A 21575-nucleotide genomic window follows, 5' to 3' on the forward strand; every position below is an offset into this window, starting at 1 on the left:
ATCTTGCATACACATCAGATTAGCAGCAAATTTCTGTTGTGGGGAAATAAAAAGAGCTTGTCACACATGACAGTCTCTCTCCCAACCCCCAATGATATGGTTCTATTAATGGAAGGCTCTTGAAGGGGTGATTTTTGCCCAAAAGACCCATAATCCACAGCACACTTCACCATGCCCTATGCTGTTATGAAGGTTCCCCTAGACCCCTGGAGCAAAATAAAAATAAAAATTGGGGGGTGGGAATGAAGGAAGATTGGGGAACTGGTGAAAATCTAAGTGGTGTCTTTCTTCACACAATGTATGATTAAACTATGGAATTCCCTGCCATGAGGTGTAACGATGGCCACCAACATGGATGGCTTTAAATATTCATGGAGGATAAGATTATACATGGCTACTACCAAGATGGCAATGTTCTTCTACCTTTGCTGTTGAAGTCCGTGTGCCTTGGAAAACCAGCTGCGAGTGGGGAGACTGCTGTTGCATTGACGTCCTGCTTGTGGCCTTTCCATAGGTATCTATTGGCCATTGTGGGAACAGGATGCTGAGCTAGATGGGTCTTTGACCTGATCCAGCAGGGCTCTTGAGATTGGGGTTATATATATCCAATCATTTTCTAAATGATTTTGATGGCACAAAATCAGCAAAGACCAGGGGTATAATTTTTATGAAAAAGAAAAGGTCTTGATTGCCACTTGAGCAGCGGTTGGCCAGCTGATGATGTCATCAGAATGGAGACATTGGGAGGGGACGGTTGTCTATATATATATCTTCAAGTTTACTGTTGGCACTCAAACTAAAGATCTATATCGATGACTGTGGCTTCTGAGCAGACCACGTAATTAAATACGCGGAATTGCAAAGATAGCTTTTTCCTAATCCTTGTCCATTTGGATGCCAAGCCGCATCTCCGGTATAAATGAGAAGTGAGGTACAGTACTTTCAACAAAGTTGAGAGAAGTCAACTGAGCAGCGATATAAGTGATGAAATTGCATCCCTTAATGCACGTATATACAGACTGGTGGTACATAGTCCCATTAAGAGGCAGGATGAGGAACAAGGACTCGGATCTGCAAAGTGAAAGGATGAGGTCAATGATATCATAGACCTAAATTAAGATGCTGATGAAAACCATAGCAATTTTTTTAAAAAACCAAACCAACCGTGTGAGAAGTCTGTAATGCATTATATCTGGCAAGATGAAGCTAATGAAAAACAAGAGGGTGGACAAATACATGAGCTAGTGTTTTCCATGTATGCTGCATGTGATAGTTATAGAAAGGTCTTGGATTACAAATGATAATTTGTAGCATGGAATATACTCCTTCATTGGTGGAGGGGCAAAGACGAACCCTTTGCTATAAATAGGTTCATAAATGCACAAGAACAGATTTATTTTCCTTAATTTAGGGCCACCCTCCATTACTGATGCTCTGAAACAAGGGTTCCTTTCTGGAGAACATCGTCTATGCATGGCACCTACTTGCTGCCCCATAAAGAGCTAGTTAATTTTTTCTTCTTTGCTCTTTCTATTACAGCCATGCTGTCAGGAAATGTTATATTTGTCTGTGTTATAGAGTAGAGAAAATACAGAAAGCTGGAGTCAACACCTAGGTTACCAGGGGAACTTGCTCATGGATCTGGTAGACAGTGCCAGAGACTCATGGGCAACTTTTCACAGGAGGGGGGTCCTGCCACCACACCTGCTGTTGGCAGTAACTCCCGATTATAATAGAGTAGACCATGTCCCATATTGCTGTATAGTCAGCAAGTCGCTCCAAGTGTCTGCTGCCAGGCTGTCTTTGTTGGAGCCTAGCCCAAGCTTTTAGAAGCAGGAATGGTGCAGCTGTGATATCCGATTGAAGTTCCGTTGCTTGGAGCAGGTCTGCATATTAAAAGAAAATAACATGGGATCAGGGACAGAGACACTAGTCGGCTGGATGTGAGTTCAAAGGGGAATTAAGGCTGGAGAGCAGGACTATTTGGGTGTGCTAGAAACTGGATCGCTCAGCTGAAAACCAGTGTGGTGCAGTGGTACTTGAACCAGAATCAAGACCACCGCTGAGACCACAAATGAGCTGCACCTAGACTACCCCCAGCATGCTGGGATGGGCGACTGGGATTTATAAGCCACTTCAAACCATTGTTTCCAAAGCAGTATATAACAGGAAAGTAAAAAAACAGCAACCCAGATCTAAACAACAGATCCTAAAAACACAAAGTTGCATAAGTTATGTATAGTAAACAAGATAAAATGGTCAGGTAAACCCCTTTTTAAAAGTAAGTTTCCAGTAGCTGCCTGAAAACAAACAAAAAAGATTGACGCTTGTCTAAATTGTGTTCAATCTTTTTTATATTAAAAGAAAACTCAGTAAGGCAACATTTTGCAACATTTCCCTCTGCGATTGGAATGCTTCAGTTCCATTTGTGTTTGAAACATATTGGTTGCATTTTTTCCACATTACATAAGCCACATCTTCAAAGAAAAGCCCAGTGTCTGAGACAGGTTTCATCTGCAGTCAGAAAGCTGGCATGGCCCTCCAGGAAAAAGACAAGAGACTGAAGAAATATATTGAGTGAGAAACAGGACCATGGTTCTGTAACAGTAGCCGATCACATTCCTAACTTGACTATGCCTTATTAGGAATGTATGTATTCTGTAAGTGAAAATAATATGTCGAACTGAAATACAATATGCCTCCTATACATAACCATATGCAAAGTAAGTTCCGAGGCTGACAACTAGTTTTCCTGGAGCAAAGTCTTTGAAGTCAAGAAAATGCTCTGATTTGTGGATGCATATCCTGAATGCCTTTCCTGAAAGGTAACCGTGGCTGCAAACCTTTGGATAAACACAAAATTAAAGAATTTGAATGAGGAAGAGCAGCTTTGCATGAGGCTTTTAGTGATGTGTTACTAGAAATAGGTGCGTTGCACATGTACTTTTTAACATATAAAACAAGTAAGCTTGTGTCATGATAGTGCATACACAAATCTGTCCTATGGCTCAGAGCAATCCTGTACTCTTATTTTTTTTTTTAAAAAAAAATATTTATTAAAGATTTTCTTAGTACAGTAAAGAGAAAAAAAAACAAAAGAACAACAAAATAAAAATAAAAATACTTACATCAATAAACATATTTTACTCACTTTTTAGACTTCCTCACATCTCTCGTTCCTGCGTTCCTGATTTATAAAACTTTAACCAGCAAATTATCACCTTATTTCAATTCTTATTTTATAAATTTCCAATATTGTGTCCCTAGCTTTAGATACTTTTATCCAGACCTTAAATACTTAATTCAGACATAATATTTATCCAAAACTTATCTTTTCTTAGATTTCACTTATGTTCATAATCTTTTCAACTAGCTTAGTGGTGCCATGTTTTTTACACTCTTGCATCTTTCTTAACACTCAGACAATTTGCAATGTTTTTGTAAATAGTCCTTAAATTTCTTCCAGTCCTCTTCTACTGCTTCCTCTCCCAGGTCTCGGATTCTGCCAGTCATTTCTGCAAGTTCCATATAGTCTATCAGTTGCATCTGCCATTCTTCCAGTGTGGGCAAATCTTGGGTTTTCCAATGTTTGGCTACAAGTATCCTTGCTGCTGTTGTTGCATACATAAAGAATGTTCGGTCCTTCTTTAGCACCCTCTGCCCAACAATGCCTTAAAGGAAGACTTCCGGAGGCGGCGTGAACGGCAATGGCGGTCCTCCTCGCGCTGTGAGGGGGAAGCTCTACAGAAACGGGTCGTCCGCTACGGCGAAGGGGAGACCCGCATCAGAAACCCACAGGCAGCGAAAGCCTGTGGTCGTGGGACTCGGTGGGCACCAGAAGCGCCCCCCGAAACAAAGAAGAGACCCCGTAAGGGGTGTCGGAACGTGGAAGGGCTGGCGCGGTGCTGTGAGTCGATCGCTCTTTCTGTGGAGTGAAGCCGCATAGCCGCGGTCGGTGACCGCTGACCTTTTTTCCTGGGAACATTCGATTTGAAAAGCAACAACCCGTGAGTAAAAAAAGACAGAAAGAATTGGGGACTAAAGTATTTAAAATTCGGCTAAAAGCGGGAGACGCAACCAGGAAGTCCGTCTTCCGCTTCTGCTTAAGATCTAAAGCAAAGGACTTTGATGTCTGGAGCCTTTGGAGAGGCGTTAAAAGTAATCAATCTGTGCATCTAAGGGAGCTGCTCTCATGGAGATTTAGGATTTAATTTTTTAAGTGGTTTATTTTTTAGCATGGACTGTGTTTTACCTCTTCTTGTGGAATTACAATTTTACTGAGAAACCCAGGCAGTCGGACTGCCTGATCAACAGAACTGTCAGATTGCAGACTTTGACACTTTGTTACTTTGGTCTGTTACAAACTGAGTGTTACTGGAACTGCTACATTGAAATACTTTTTCTGGCACTTGCTAGAGACATTGTTGTGCTTTTAAGACCAACTCTGCTAACTACAAGAGAACTGAAGGTTCCTTGGAAATTAATGGCTGTTTGGACATTGTTTTAGAAGTTTTGGAACGTTGGATTAACTGGAGTTAAAAACTATTGATTTTAACAATTTGGCTCTTCCCTCAAGACACATTCGAACTCCCTCTAGAGGATTTTGGACTTATAACTGTATGTGACTTTGCTTTCTCTTTCCTTCCCTTCTATCTTGTTTATTCTCTGGGCTGGTGGATTCCTATGGGAACATACACAGTTTGACCTTGACTAGTAGACAGAACTGGAATGAGTGGCACTGGGAAAACAAGAGCGGCTAAAGCGAAAGCTAAACAAACAACTTTGACCTTAACCTCACAGCCGCGTAGATCATCTGTCCCTGCTGTTTTGGTGGCAGAAGAAGAAGGAATTGAGCAAACTTTGTTGGAAGATATGGCAGCAGGAGGATCCAACTCAGTACTAGACAAAATCTTCCAAAAATTGGAAGCTTTGGACAAAAAAGCGGATGAGCAAACGGCTAAGATTGACCAAAACACAGCCAGTGTTAATAAACTAACTGAACAAGTTGCTCTGAATGCACAATCAATTGGGAAACTATTTGAAGCCACCACAGAAAATCGCAAATTGGCCGAGGAAGCCAATCAAAAAGCTGAAGCATTAAAGCAGGTGGTAAAACCATTGCACAAGCAGATTGGTGAACAGCAGGCTTACCTGTCTATGATAGAACTACGGAGTCGGGAAAATAACTTGAGATTGAGGTCAATATTAGAACTTGAACAAGGGAATTTGATTGAGTTCCTGACAAAAGAATTTTCCAAGTTTTGGCCATTGGAAGAAGAAAAGGACTTTAAAATTGTGACTGCTTTTAGACTTGGAAAATTAACAAGGAAAGACAGGCCCAGAGACTGCTTGATTACCTTGAGATCTAGGGAGGAAAGAGACAAAATACTAGGCCTACATTACGAAAAGTCACTTGAAATTCTGGACAGAAGAGTAGAAATTTATAAAGATATCTCAAAAGAACTTTTGGACCTTAGATCCACCTACACAGAGTTAGCAAGACTGCTGAGGAGCAATTCAATTGTTTTTAGGTGGGAATTCCCCCAAGGACTATATTTTACATTCAGAGGGAAGAAGGTGAAAATTAAAACAGCCGAGGACAAAGAAAATTTTTTGAGTGCTTACGGAGAGGACCTTCAGAAAGGGATTGAAAGACTTCCAGGGTCTGGGCCATCGCCTGTACCTACACCTTCGGGATCTGAGGATCAGGAGAAAGAGACACCACCATCAAAGGAATAACGGATTTGTCCAGGATGTCTCTGCAACTTCTGAGTTGGAATATTAATAGCTGCAATTCCCCGGAAAAAAGGAAAAGAATATTTCATGTATTGAAGAAAGAACAATTGGACATTATTTGTTTGCAAGAAACACACGTGACTAGGCTCCATAGAAAAGTGTTAATAAACAAGAGACTAGGCCAAGAATTTATCTCTTCGGATCGAGTTAAGAAAAGAGGAGTGGTGATATACGCAAAGGAGAGCCTGTCACCAAAATTTTTATTTAAAGATGAGCAAGGAAGAATTTTGGCAATTGAGATACAAAATCAAGGAGAAAAGTTTTTGATATTAGGAATCTATGCACCAAATGAGGGGAAATCAGAATTTTACAAGAAGCTGCATGAGATAATGCTGGACTATCTGGACTATAGCAACATCATTATGATGGGGGACATGAATGGGGTGCCATCAACCAACATGGATAAGTCACATAGCCAAAATGTGACAAAAGATGGCAGACTACCTAAAACTTTTTTCGAACTGACTGACAATATGGACTTGATTGACATTTGGAGGACAAAGAACCCCCTAGGAAGAGAAGGAACATTCTTTTCTGAAGCCCAACTGACATGGACAAGAATCGACCAAATATGGATAACTAGAGGTCTGGCACCTAAGACAAGAAAAGTGGAAATCTGCCCAAAGACCTGCTCCGACCATAATGCCGTAAAGATGGATATGAGACTAACTCCAACCGGCTCCTTTAGATGGAAGATGAATGACAATTTATTTAGAGATCAGGAGATTACCAAAAAGGCCCAAAAAGCTTTGAAGGACTATTTTGAGATAAACTTGAACACTACAGTGGAAAAAAGAGTCATCTGGGATGCAAGTAAAGCGGTTATGAGAGGGTTTCTGATACAACAGAACACTATAAAGAAAAGAGCACAGAATGAGAAAGAAGACAAGATTTTGGAGAAAATTAAAGAATGTGAGAAGAAGTTAAGATCGAGACCGAAATCACAGGAGATTTTGAGAGAAATTAAACTTTATCAAGCACAAACACTCCAAATTGATAAATCAGGAAGTGGAGTGGAAAGTTAAGTTAATGAAACAAAGATCATTTGAATCGGCAAACAAATGTGGAAAACTGTTGGCATGGCAGTTGAAAAAGAGACAGAAATTGAATACGGTTACAAATCTAGAGATTGAAGGAAGAAATATTCAGAATCCTGTGGAGATTAGAAAGTGCTTCCAGAGATATTTCAAACAATTATATACTCAAGGGCCGCAAAATGAGGTTGAGATAGAACAATTTTTGATAAGGAATGGACTACCAAAGTTGTCTCAAGAAAATAGGACAATCCTGAATTATAAAATAACACAACAAGAGATTGAAGAAGCCATTCAGAATATGCAATTGGGCAAATCTCCAGGGCCAGATGGGCTTACCTCCAAATATTATAAGACATTGAAAGATTATTTGATACATCCATTAATGGAGGTTTGCAACGAAATCATGGAGGGGAAGAAGGCACCGGAATCGTGTAAAGAAGCTTTCATCACATTGATACCCAAATTAGAATCTGAAAAGACACAACTTAAGAACTACCGTCCCATCTCCCTCCTAAATGTGGATTATAAAATATTTGCAGACATTTTAGCAAGTAGATTTTAAAAAGCTCTGAACGAAGTAATTCATAAGGACCAGGCAGGCTTTCTCCCAGGAAGACATTTGTTTGCTAACACAAGGAACATTATTGATATTTTGGAACTTTTGCAAACAAATATTAATACAAAAGCAGTGTTAATATTTATAGATGCGGAGAAGGCCTTTGACAATATTTCATGGAAGTTTATGAAGAAAAACCTGGAAGGGATGGGAGTGGGACGGGGATTTGAAAATGGGATAGATGCAATTTACTCAGAACAAAAGGCTAAATTGATAGTTAACAATGTGGTGACGGAAGAGTTCAAAATTGAAAAAGGAACACGACAAGGTTGCCCTATTTCTCCTTTGTTATTTATTTCGGTCCTAGAGGTACTCTTGAATATGATTAGAAGGAATCTAATCATTCTAATCTAATTGGTTGAAGGAATTGGTTGGAGGAATTCAGGTCGGAGCGAAACAGTATAAACTTAAAGCTTTTGCAGATGACCTGGTTTTGACCCTACAGGAGCCAGAATCTAGTACGAAAAGGGTATTACAATTGATTCATGAGTTTGGTCGGGTGGCGGGATTTAAACTAAACAAGCAAAAAACTAAGGTAATAGAAAAAAATTTGACATCTTCAGAATCAGAAAGGTTTCAGAAAGAGACAGAGTTAAATGTGGTTAAAAAAGTAAGATACTTAGGGGTAAACATAACAGCCAAAAATCTGAGCTTATTTAAGGATAACTATGAAAAGTGTTGGTCAGAAATTAAAAGGGATCTAGAAGGTTGGTCAAGATTGAAACTTTCCTTGTTGGGCCGAATTGCTGCTATAAAGATGAATGTATTGCCAAAAATGCTGTTTCTGTTCCAGACTTTACAGATTGTGGATAAAGTGGAGTGTTTCGGGAGGTGGCAAAGAGATATCTCCAAATTTGTCTGGCAGGGCAAAAAGCCCAGAATTAAGTTTAAGATATTAACTGATGCTAAAGATAGAGGGGGCTTTGCCCTGCCAGACTTAAGGTTGTATTATGAATCAGCAGCTTTTTGCTGGTTGAAAGACTGGCTGCTTCTTGAAAACACTGATGTTCTAGATCTGGAAGGTTTTAACAATGCTTATGGATGGCATGCATATTTGTGGTATGACAAGGTTAAAAGTCATAAAGCTTTCAAGAACCATATTGTCAGGAAAGCAGTGTTTAATGTCTGGACAAAATATAAAGACTTATTGGAAAACAAGACCCCAAGGTGGTTATCACCAATGGAAGCTAAGGCTTGGAAAAGACTCAATATGGAGGCCAAATGGCCGAAATATTGGGAAATATTAGAAAAAGATGGAGATAATTGGAGGCTGCAGAGTTTGGAGAAATTAAAAGATAAAGTGTGAGATTGGCTACATTATGCTCAGATCAAAGAGGTTTTTAATTTGGATAAAAAAATAGGATTCCAGATGGGAAAATCGAAGTTAGAAACAGAATTGTTAGAACCTAAGGTACTTTCAAGAATGTACAACTTGCTGTTAAAATGGAACACACAAGATGAAACGGTTAAATCAGCTATGATAAAATGGGCACAGGACATTGGGTATAATATCATGTTTGCTGACTGGGAAAAGTTATGGACCACCAGTACGAAGTTCACGGCATGTAATCCCTTGAAAGAAAATATTATGAAAATGATATATATGTGGTACATGACTCCAGTCAAGCTTGCAAAAATATATCATCTGTCTGACAATAAATGTTGGAAATGTAAGGAAACTGAAGGAACGTTCTTTCATCTCTGGTGGACTTGCCCTAGAGTTAAGGCTTTCTGGGAAATGATATATAATGAGTTGAAAAAGGTATTTAAGTATACCTTTCCTAAGAAAGCAATCCTGTACTCTTAATTATACCTGGGTGGAGGTAGGGGAGATTCTTTTAGAGTAGCTGCTGCATCCTATATGTGATTGGCCCAAGAATGGAAGGAGGAAATGCACAACAGAACAAAAAGAGTTAAAATGACAGACATGCCTACATCCCTGGCAACCAATCAGAGACTGTGCTGATGACAGTGCCCACATGCTTCGCATACATGGAGGGAACCAATAAACTCACAGTGACAGGGCCACTCCCACTGCATCACCACCCCCACAATCACAGCACCCACAGTCCATCAGCCCCAGTGGCACAGCCAGCAGCAGTGAGGCCACTTATTGGAAGTTTCCAGGCAAAACAATAGGCATGAATTTGAATCCCCTTATGCAACCCCCGCCATTGTTTTTTTGAGCACACTACAGAAAGAGGAGGAAGGAGAATCCACACAACACAGCACACCCATAACTACCTTGGCAGGTCACTTGCAGAGAGCTCACATAGCTCACTTCCTGGGACCAAGGATCAAGCAGACTCATCCATGGAAGGAAATGATTCAATAATCAAGGAGCTAAGGGCATGGGGCAGGACATGGAACAAAGGTAACTGTAGGCCCATATTGATCAGTAGTTCACTCCATAGGATAGGGAACATATTTTTCAAAGCAACGGTGAGACTTAACACTCCACTGATCTCTTGGGGCTTTTGCCAAATCCTGAAGCTCCTCAACTGACAGGTCTCAAGTCTAGAGTTGCTCTGTGAGATTCCTTATTCTTACAGCACAATCCTATTTTTATAAATAAGATCTATGCAATGTAAATGAGCAGAACTGAGGGTTGAAAGTCATTTGTTGCTCATAATTTTTGGTGTAAATGCTGGCATAATTCTGTGCAGCACAAAGTGTAAAAGTACTCTGTTCAGAAGTATAAAAAGCTCGATGGGCCTTGGAGTTTTCATGTGAGTTTGTGTTTTTAGTCTTATACTTTAAGAATCCATTGACGTCAACGAGATGTCCTTAAGAATGGAATGCCTGGAAGATATTTTAACAGAATGAACACCATCATTGTCAAAGTACAGACAGTGTTGCACATGAACTGCAATGTAATGACACAACAGGAGTTATTTTTAGGATTGTCACCTTTGGTCAAGGCAGTTCAGGACATGTTACTAAGGACCTTGTTCAGAGAAGGACAGCTGAGTCAGATATCAGTAGCAAAGAGCAATAATCCCAGAATGCCTTGACATGTTTGTGGGAGTTTGCAATATCAATGATAATCATAGAAATTCAATCAAAAGCCTGGTGGAAGGAAAAATTTGCCCACCTAAATATAATCAATTAGGAGAGCAATTAAACTCTCTTGGAAGGGAGATCCTCAACCCAGGAGATACAACAAGAAGGTCCTGTTGAACCCCTGTTTTCTATCAATAAACATTTTCAACTGTGTTTGTTTTGGAGGTGAAACATGGCATGAATGATTCTCCCTTCTAGATGTTTGCTTGAAAACATCAGGGGAGGAAATCAACGTTGCATGAAGGTGATCATTCTGCCACACCAAGCATTTTGGCTTGTCAGACAGAGAGATTTCTCTCTCCCCCCCCCCCAGTTCTAGGGGTTCTCCTGACCCACCCGAACCTATTTTGGGGGCCGTGAGGTGGGGAGATAGGAACCTTACTGCACAATCAAACGTCCGTGAGCAGGGCTCCCAACTGGTGGAACGCTTTAAGTGAATCATACCCTGTACATATATTTTTGAAGCATTAGTTATTTTAAAACATTTCTTTAATTCTTTTTGTATGTGCTCGGTGTTTCAGTCAAGTCAGGAGGGGGGCATAGCTCAGTGCTTTCCATGCAGATGGTCTCATGTTCAGACCCTGGTATCTCCAGGTCTAGAAAATATACCATCTGAAACCCTGGAGACTTTCAGGCAATCAGTGTAGACCAGCCTTCTCTAGCTTGATGCCTTTCAGAAGTTTGGGACTGCAACTCCCATCATCCCTGACCATTGACCATGGTGGATGAGGTTGATGAGACTTGGAGTCCAATATCACTCTCAAGGAATACAGAGAGATAAATCACAAGCTAAACAACTCTGTGGTTTACAAAAACTCATTATCAATAATGTACAGCATTTCAACACCTTCTATTACATGTAGTCTTAGACAATATATACCATGCCAAAATAATAATGGCATGCACAACTCAGTATCTCAAAGCCAAATATTCCTGAAATAAGTCCATGAGAGAAACTCTCTATGTGTATAGTTGTGCTGGTGTGGCCCCAATGGAACTTTGACATCAAGATACCCGGATTTCAATCTCTGTTTCATGAATCTTCTGGTTGGCCTGAAAAGGAACTAATGGCAATTCAATGTTCCAGCAAATAAATCAGCTCCAACCTTAGAAGTCCTTGTTTTGGAAAGTCAAAATTTCAAGGCCACAAGGAGCAACCGTCCCGGTTTCTGATTTGATCCTGGAATGTCCCACTTTTCCTTAGTTCCTATTTTCATTGGAGAAATGTTGGGGGGTATGGAATCAAGGAGATAAATAACTATACAACCTTCAGAAGATATTTGAAGGCAGCTCTGTATAGGGAAGTTTTTTTAATGTTTAATGTTTTATTATGTTTTTATATATGTTGAAAGCCGCTCAGAGTGGCTGAGGCAACCCAGTCAGATAGGCGGGGTATAAGTAATAAAATTATTATCATTATTATAATTATTATTATCATTATTCTTATTATTTCATGGACACCCCTATTTTCATTGGAGAAATGTTGGCAGGGCAGGTATGCAACAGTGGTGCATTTTAACCAAGCACTCACCAGTGCCCGTAGTAGTGACAATCTGGCAGCCAGCAATAAAAAGCTGGATCTTCCAAAAGAATATTAGAGAAATAGCAGATTGTGCAGAGTGAGCCTGCCTCCTACATAAAAATAACTCCTGGAGCTATGAATACATGGGGCACATTTTATATTTATATGGGGAAATATAGCAATCCTTAGCAAAGTCAGGGTAAGTAGAGGAGATTTGACAAAGCCATTAAGGTAGAATAATCAGCTGAAAAGTAGCAGAGCCCTGAAAAGTGATACGATTTGTTAAACCCTGATACATACACACTCATCTAAAAGTAAAGACCCTGGAACTTACAAACCAAAGAATTACAACAACAACAACAACAACAACAACAACAACAACAAAAACAACAACATAATAAAAAAATAATAAAAATAAAATAATAAAATAAGAATAAGAATAATAATTTATTATTTATACCCCGCCCATCTGGCTGAGTTTCCCCAGCCACTCTAGGCGGCTCCCAATCGTGTGTTGAAAACAATACAGCATTAAATATTAAAAACGTAACTAAACAGGACTGCCTTCAGATGTCTTTTAAAAATAGGATAGCTGCTTATTTCCTTGACATCTCATGGTAGGGCATTCCACAGGGCAGGCGCCACTAGCGAGAAAGCCCTCTGTTTGGTTCCCTGTAACCTCACTTCTCGCAATGAAGGAACCGCCAGAAGGCCCTTTGTTCTGGACCTCAGTGTCTGGGCTGAACGATGGGGGTGGAAATGCTCCTTCAGGTATATAAGACCGAGGCTGTTTAGGGCTTTAAAGGTCAGCACCAACACTTTGAATTGTGCTCGGAAACGTACTGGGAGGAGCCAATGCAGATCTCTGAGGACCAGTGCTATATGGTCCTGGCGGCCACTCCCAGTCACCAGTCTAGCTGCCACATTCTAGATTAATTGCAGTTTCTGGGTGACCTTCAAAGGTAGCCCCATGTAGAGCGTATTGCAGTAGTCCAAGCGGGAGCTAACTAGAGCATGCACCACTCTGGCGAGACAGTTTGCGGACAGGTAGGGTCTCAGCCTGCATACCAGATGGAGCTGGTAGACAGCTGCCCTGGACACAGAATTAACCTTCATCTCCATGGACAGCTGCGAGTCCAAAATGACTCCCAGGTCATGCACCTGGTTCTTCAGGGGCACAGTTACCCCATTAAGGACCAGGGAGTCCTCCACACCTGCCCGCCTCCTGTCCCCCAAGAACAATACTTCTGTCTTGTTAGGATTCAACCTTAATCTGTTAGCCGCCATCCAACCTCCAACCGCCTCCAGGCACTCACACAGGACATTCACTGCCTTCACTGGTTCTGATTTAAAAGATAGGTAGAGCTGGGTATCATCTGCATACTGATGAACAGCCAGCCATGACCCCCTGATGATCTATGCAAATGTTATACACCCTTCCTCCTTGCACACCAACAGGAATGCTTTGCCATATCAAGAAATATTTAAAATGATGACAGCTTATGTTTTTACAGTGGTTTCCCTACAGTGGTATTTATGGCTTGGGGGTAGGTGGGAAATGGTCACAGGTGTAAGTCTTTAGTTTCATGTTTTGACTTTTTTCCATGTCCGCCCCCACCCCCCAGCATACCAAATGGAGGCTTATCAGTATATAGAACATAATATATTTCTGTTTATCTTAAAGTAGCTGCTGGAGACTCAGTTTTGCATCATCAGTATAAAGATAATCACATATAGAGTTTGGAACATACTATCAGCTCTTTATGGACACAGAGGGAGCATATGATTCATGCCTCAGTGCAACCAAGGGATTTGATCCAAATCCCTCTGAGTCACTCGGGTCCTTTATCCTTCAGGCATATTACTCTTCTTCCACCATTAAAGTGCTGTTTTGGGGGTGGACAATGAGTATGCACAAATGAATCTGGCTGAAATAAACACAGAACATTGCATATGAGTAAGGCTTATTCATTTTGTAGGGGAAGGTCCATGGGTCAGTGGTGGTATCTGCTCTGCATGTATGTGGAAAGTCCCACATTCAGTCTCTGGTATCTCTAGTTAGAGGTGGCTGAGAGCCTTCCCTAGTCAGCGTAGACAATATCAAGCTAGATTGATCAATGATCTGAATCAGTATAAGGCAGCTTCCAATATTTCTAGGTTCTAAACTATGCATCTCCTCTAAACCTGTAGATTTCGCTGTTCCCAAATAGTACAGTGGGGTTTTCGGAAGGTGTGGCATAGATGCAGTACAGATACTACCGTAGCTTGCAGTCTTCCACAAATAACTCCTTAAAAGGTTTGCCTCCTGCTCCTTTTCCCTCTCTCGGTAACAGTAAACCAGTCTACCCTTGCCCCACTAATAATAATAATAATACCCCGCCCATCTGGCTGGGTTTCCCCAGCCACTCTGGGCGGCTTACAGCACATAAAAAAATTGTAAAACATTAGACATTAAAATTTTTCCAAACAGGGTTGCTTTCAGATGTCTTCTAAAAGTCAGATAGTTGTTTATTTCCTTGACATCTGATGGGAGGGCGTTCCACAGGGCGAGCACCACCAATGGGAAGGTCCTCTGCTTGGTTTCCTATAACCTCACTTCTCGCAGTGAGGGAACTCCCAGAAGGCCCTTCGAGCTGGACCTCAGTGAACGATGGGGGTGGAGACTCCCCCATCCTTCAAGTTGATGGAAAGGAGCCTCCTCCTTTTATCCAAAGAGCCCCCAGAGAAGTCCCATATAAGTGTTGCCTCTGCTTGTGAACTGAGCCTTATTCATCCTTCCTGGTTCTTTTTTTTTTTTTAATAATTTTTTATTAATTTTCAACCAGTTATACATTTTAACCTGAATACAACAAATTATGTCTGTTTTGCACTTCCTTCAGCGTCTCTGAGAGTCATCCATTTTTGTATCTTTAATACGCATTCCCTTTTTTTATATTGCCATTATTTCTCCTTAATCCCATTTTTTTAATAAACAATACTTATTTAATTTTTTTACAGTGCCTCTTGAAATCCCACTAACGTTGTATTTGTACCACATATATTTTTCAGATAATCCACCAATTTTCCCCAGTCCTCGATGAACTTTTGGTCTTTAGTATATCTGATTTTTCCAGTTAATTTGTCCAGTTCTGCATAGTCTATCAGTTTTAGTCTCCATTTTTCTATCGTCGGTATCTCCTCTTGTTTCCACTTCTGGGCCAAGAGGATTCTGGCTGCCGTTACAGCATATTGGAAGAGTTTTAAGTCCTTTCTTCTTATGTCATAAGACATAAGCATCCTTCCTGGTTCTAGTATAACTTTGCTTATAATATTGTGGGTGAGAGAGTATGGATATGGATCTAAATATTTTAAGAAGATAAAGCATTTGATCCAGAATCAGGTTGCAATGAACTTTTTGGGACTTAATTCTGAGTAGCACACATACGTTTGTGCTATATGTTAGTTGAACTTTAGGACTGAATTGCCCCAGTGATTTCAATGGGACAAAAAAAAAGAAGGGGGGGAAATGACCAACTGTGCAATCCTAACCATGTATACTCAGAAGCTAATTCCCACTGTTAAGTGGGATTAGGGTTGCTGCCTAATTTAGGATTTCAGCCTAAGAAACAATTGCCCTGAGGTGTGTCCCTCACCTAGCTCTGTCAGGAGTGCACTGTCAGTCTGTATCCAGCCCAATAAGTTTATGCTATCTTATTGTTCATTACCAATTGCAACAAGTAAATAAATAACCCAGTAATAATATGGAATAGTCATATATTAGAGTAGTTCAAGAACGTTCGCATCCTGTCTACACAGAACCCCTCTCAATAGAATTTATTTGCAGAATTTACAAAGGGAAGACATTTTGTCCCAGCTATATCTGTTGCCTGGAGTCCTTTCTTTGAGGGGTCCTCCAGATATCTTTGTTGCTGCACACTGATGATGATTTGTACTTATGATGCTATAAGGCAGTGGCAAAATTAGACTTTATTTCACCCGGGTCAAAGACCCAGTTTGGCACCCCCTCCCACACACGCATCTGCACACACACACACACACACACACACACACACAGGTTGGGAGCCTCAATGGCACCCCTCTGGACACTTCACCCAGAGCAAAAAAACTGGCTAGCCCTTCTGTAGCTACAGCACTGTATAAGAGCAGTCACACATTATCCCATTTTTCAGTGCTGTTTGTACATTCCCTACAAAGGTTTTGGGGTGGTCAAACAGCTTTGCTTCCAAGCAGTACATATCGCTTAACTTCCTGGTGAAATCCCATAACTTTTTATACCATAAAGGTTCTGGTTTATTTTTGTTCAGCTTTTGGTGGATCTCTCAGCGGCCTTTGATACCCTCGACCACAACATCCTTCTGGACCGTCTAGAGCAGGGGTCAGCAAACATTTTAAGCAGGGGACCGGTCCACTGTCCCTCAGACCTTGTGGGGGGCCGGACTATATTTTGAAAAAGAAAATGAACGAATTCCTATGCCCCACAAATAACCCAGAGATGCATTTTAAATAAAAGTGCACATTCTACTCATGTAAAAATACCAGGAAGGCCCCACAAATAACCCAGAGATACATTTTAAATAAAAGCGCACATTCTACTCATGTAAAAACACACTGATTCCTGGACTGTCTGCGGGCCGGATTTAGAAGGCAGTTTGGCCGAATGCAGCCCTCGGGCCTTAGTTTGCCTACCCATGGTCTAGAGAGGGGCTGGGAGATGGGGCACTGTTATACAGTGGTTCTGCTCCTTCCTCCTGGGCCGTGTTCAGAAAATGGTGGTAGGGGATGAGTGTTCAGCCCCTGGGGCTCTCACTCAGGGTTCTGTCCTCTCCTCCATGCTTTTCAACATCTACATGCAGCTGCTGGGAGAGATCAACAGGGGGGTTGGGCTGGGTGTTCCATCAGTATGGGGGATGATACCCAGGAGCGTCTCCACCTGCATCGTTCTGCCCGGACACTGAGGTCTAGTGCTGAGGGCCTTCTGGCGGTTCCCTCACTGCGAGAAGTGAGGTTACAGGGAACCAGGCAGAGGGCCTTCTCGGTAGTGGCGCCCGCCCTGTTGAATTCCCTCCCATCAGATGTCAAGAAAATAAACAACTATCTGACTTTCAGAAGACATCTGAAGGCAGCCCTGTTTAGGGAGGTTTTTAATGTTTGAAGTTTTATTCTGTTTTTAGCATTCTGTTGGAAGCTGTTCTTGTTGTTGTTGCTGCTGCTGCTGCTACTGAGCTATAGCCATTCCAGACAGCAATGATGTGTAGCACTGGGGAAGCATCACATAACAAACAAAAGCTGAATAAACCCATCATTAGTGCACTATCATTGTGTCAAGAATATGCTGAAGAATACATCCATAATAGACGCTGGTCTGTGACCGTATTAATAAATTCATTCATTCATCCATATTAAAATATCGGTCTGGAAGGGCCCTGATATAACTGTTATTAGCTATCTGTAATTGCAATGCCCTGTAAGTTCATTAACCATTCTTTTTTACTGTCCAGAACAAAAATGCTTAACATCTTAATGCTTAAAATTAAATTGAGTTTAATAAATTTTAGAAGTATGGGATCCAAAGGATAATTATAACAAACTGTCAAAACAAAATTAAAAAAAATCCTTCCAGTAGCACCTTAGAGACCAACTAAGTTTGTTATTGGTATGAGCTTTCGAAGAAGTGTGCGTGCACATGAAAGCTCATACCAATAACAAATTTAGTTGGTCTCTAAGGTGCTACTGGAAGGATTTTTAAAATTTTGTTTTGACTATGGCAGACCAACACAGCTACCTACCTGTAACCATAACAAACTGTGTTATTTATAGTACTGTTTTTGATAATTTAGGAGGATTTATTTACTTTGGGGCATTTCCATCACCTGTGGAGGGTGTCTTCCTTTGGCTCATAACTGTTCAATTGTTTAGTTAATTCTTATTTAAGCTCCTGATAAGGGGAGGTGAATCCTTTAATACTTTCATTTGTGCAGCTTAGATAGCAGTGGTATGATTAAGCGAGCAATAATAATAATAAAGCACAATTTTCACTGCATGCTGAGGAGCAGCCTGCATTCTTGATGATACAAACAACTGCTTTGCCGTAAAGTTGGATAAGGATTGATTTCATCAACATCTGGTCATGCATCAAGTGTCACACGAATCAACTATAATATAATCAGTTGTTGTGTGGAAGAGAAAGGAAAGAGAGAAATTGCTTGGTGTAAGGACTTTATTATCTAGCAACAAGAGACAATATTTATTCACACTCTTACCTGGAAACCCTAGAGCAGCATCTAGGACTGGATTCAGTTCATAAACTGACAGTTACCAATCTGGACAAACCAGAGGTGCTCTGTGTCAGTGAGAAGGCCATTCCCTGAATAAGGTTGCTGCCTCAGGTACAGGATATCTGAAGGGCTTTCTCTTCCTGTATGAGCCAAACATTGTCTGAGGAGGTTCTCCTGCATGTTGGGTGGTGGAAACACGGGAGACAAGACAAGAGCCCTGTTGGATCAGATTGAAGGCTTAAAGAGTTCAGCATTCTGTTGTTGCAGTGACCAAACAAGCAGGACATTAGTGCCATATCACTCTCCCTCCTTTGTGACTGTGCAGTGGAACTCTCCATCCTGGGAGATTAATTTGGCACCTTTGCCAAGTTTTTCACTGCCTTTTAAAGATGCATCTATTTCAGGAAGCAAGTCTGGATCTGTCTCCCATATTATTGGTATTTTATCTGCCACACGTTTGAACTTAGTTGATTTATATTAAAGTCAAACCTCAGTTGTCAAACAGCTCCTTTTTCAAACGTTTCGGTTCCCAAATACCGAAAACCTGGAAGTAACTGCTCCAGTTGTCGAACATTTCGGAAGTCGAATGGTCTTCTGGAATGGATTACGTTCAACAACCAAGGTTTGACTGTATTGTTTTAACTGAAATGTTACGGAACCAGCACTGACATTTTCTGCTGTTTTATAGTATAAGCTGCCTTGGGCATAAATACACTCAAAGGAAGTTAATGAATAAGTAAGTAAGTAAGTAAGTAAGTAAGTAAGTAAATAAATAAATGCATCACTGCAGATACCTAGGCGAGAAATGCACAGAAACAATCTATTTGATGGAGGGTAGAGAGGGATGTGTGAGTGTGTGTATTTTGCTCTGCCCACTTTAGCCTTTGCCACCCGCAATCACCGACATGTGGCCCCTGGAACATTGCTCAGAAGACACTGTGGCCCTCAGGCTGAAAAGGTTCCCCGCTCCCATCACACGGGTATGTTTACACACAGTGGGTGCTTCCAGATTGTCTCTATTTTCAAGATCAATTCAATCACACACTGGCAAATTCTGGTTGTGCAATTATAGTTGATTGGGACATTTTGTGCAACAAACCCACTTCCTCCAAAAGATTGGATTCTTCTTGATAAGGAAAGAGTCAGGAAAATGCACTGGGAAGTTGGTGGGCTGACCCTTGCTTTGATGCAACATCGTCTAATCTCCCTGCAAACAAATAAGACTGAATGCGAATTGAAGAGCCAATGTTGTCTAATCTCCCTCAAAACAAGTCAGGATGAATGATCAATAAACAGTGCCCAAAGATGGGGGGAGTATTTTTCCTTTCCAGGATAAACCTTGGAGCGGTTACTCTTAAATGCAACATTAGCACTTCTTCAACCTTGTTCTTACGAAGCGTTATTTTCTTTTTATTTCAGCATTTCTACAGAAGGCTATCCATATATAAATTGGAGAAATAACTCAGCTAGAAATAACAAGGAAGTAGCCAGCAAATTCTTATCCATGGAGAATAAACATGTCATTATTAAAAAAAATTTTAAAAAAAACAAAAAGCAATATAAGCTAACAATGCAGAAAACAAGGCAAATGTCATTGTGATGGGGTTCAGCTTCGATGATTAATTTGAGAAGCTGAAGGAACAGAAAGGCAGTACATATCATTTATTCATGGCCTAAAATTAGACTTTTGTCAAGCCTTTGACCTAACCACAATAGTCTGCTGCATTTAGAACTTATGCCAATCCTCAAACAAGACAACCTCATACCTAACCTTATACACACACTTACTTGGGAAAATGAACATAGTATTTTGATCATGCCTTAAGCCGTAATGGACTAGAATCCCACTTCATCAGGTTGTCACAGCCTGTATACCCTTTGCATGGTCATTTAATTCCAACCTTACACCCACCCCTTCAAATCCATATGTGTGCATATTTATCTGATGACTAATGATTTATGCATCTGATGAAGTGAGCTCAAGTCAACGAAAGCTTATGTCATGATAAAGTCTCTTAGTCTTTATGGCGCCACGAAACTATTTGTTGCTTTTTGCTGCAACAGATGGACACAGCTACATCCCCGGAAATATTTGATTGTAAGTCCTACTGAATTTCGTTTGAGTTATTTCTGAAGAGGCACGCATGGGACTGAGCAGGAAGCCAGAATATTTGGATACAACCAGACATACAGCCCAATCCAATTATACTTACTTGGAAATAAGGCCCTTCTGAGTTCAATGGGACCTACTCTCAAGTGTGCATTTCAAAATGTGACCTTAAGTGCACTTCCAGGATAGAACAATGGAAACAAATGAGATTCATTTCCAGGCGAATATGCTGAGTACTGGTGTTATGCATAGCATAGGTGCAGCTAAACTTGGGTACAGCAGTGGGATTTCTTCCACGGATTTAATATGCTCTTCTTCCTGAACCATGGAAGAGAAACCAAGATTGGAATTGAAACGAGTCATATTCACAAATGGGACGCGTTAACTGGAAAGTGGTGCGCACTGGTGGCAATCTGCACGCTGAATACAGGAGGACCACGCCGAGACTAAAGTCCAGAAACTTTAGGTAAATGTGGATTGAATAACAAGGCGCATGAGAACCAGGCAAAGCAGAGAAGCAACCGGGGCGTTGAGCAATAAAGAATTCAAGGCAGGTCTCGCGGTAGAAAGGACTGAACAGTAACCAGCGGCTTGAACAGTAATATATGCAACGCACGTGTCCTTAGTAACCTACACGGCACGCAGCCGCTAACAAATGCAGGATGCTGTGCGGAGCAGAAAACCGAAATACCGTATGCTTTAAGCACGGGAAACCTGGAGGAGAAACCAGCAGAGGAAAATTAGCCATTCCGTGCCCATAGTCCCTTGTGACGATCTGCAAACGGCTCGTTCCAGAGAGGGCAGTCTTCTGGAGACTGCAGATTCCAGCCTTTTCGGTCGTGGGCTCGGGAAGTGCACCACCACCACCGTCGTCTGCGATGGCGGGGGGGGGGGGTCAGCTGCGCGCCACACCGGCACACGCGCCCAAGGTGCGCAAGGGAACCACCCGGGCGGTCAGCAGGGGTCGCCAAAGCGTATGAGCTCACCGCAGTGGCTTCCTCCTCCTCCTCCGCAGTTGGTTGCTCCCACATCTCTCTACGGCGCTTCCACCAACCTTCCCCCCCCCCCCGCGCCAGAACCCGCATGGAATGCACAGGGAATGCAGAGCAGCCGAGGAGGCGGGGCTTGCTCTGCTCCGCCCCCTTGGCGTCCCCCC

At 41.4% G+C, this 21575-nt stretch overlaps 1 long non-coding RNA gene across 2 annotated transcripts; it reads right to left on the reverse strand.

Moving 5' to 3' along the window:
• Positions 1–229: 229 nt before the first annotated feature.
• Positions 230–21514, reverse strand: LOC310842179. 2 transcript variants are annotated; one of them, XR_014562969.1, is made up of 3 exons: positions 20523–21514; positions 18295–18526; positions 230–1886 (listed from the first exon to the last, which is right to left on the reverse strand). It is a non-coding gene; the product is annotated as an uncharacterized lncRNA (long non-coding RNA). The 2 variants fall into 2 exon arrangements; XR_014562970.1 differs by lacking the exon at positions 230–1886 and adding an exon at positions 10948–11565.
• Positions 21515–21575: the final 61 nt, after the last annotated feature.

This window comes from Podarcis gaigeae, assembly GCF_964106915.1.
Source record: "Podarcis gaigeae genome assembly, chromosome: 3".
Lineage (NCBI taxonomy): Eukaryota > Metazoa > Chordata > Lepidosauria > Squamata > Lacertidae > Podarcis > Podarcis gaigeae.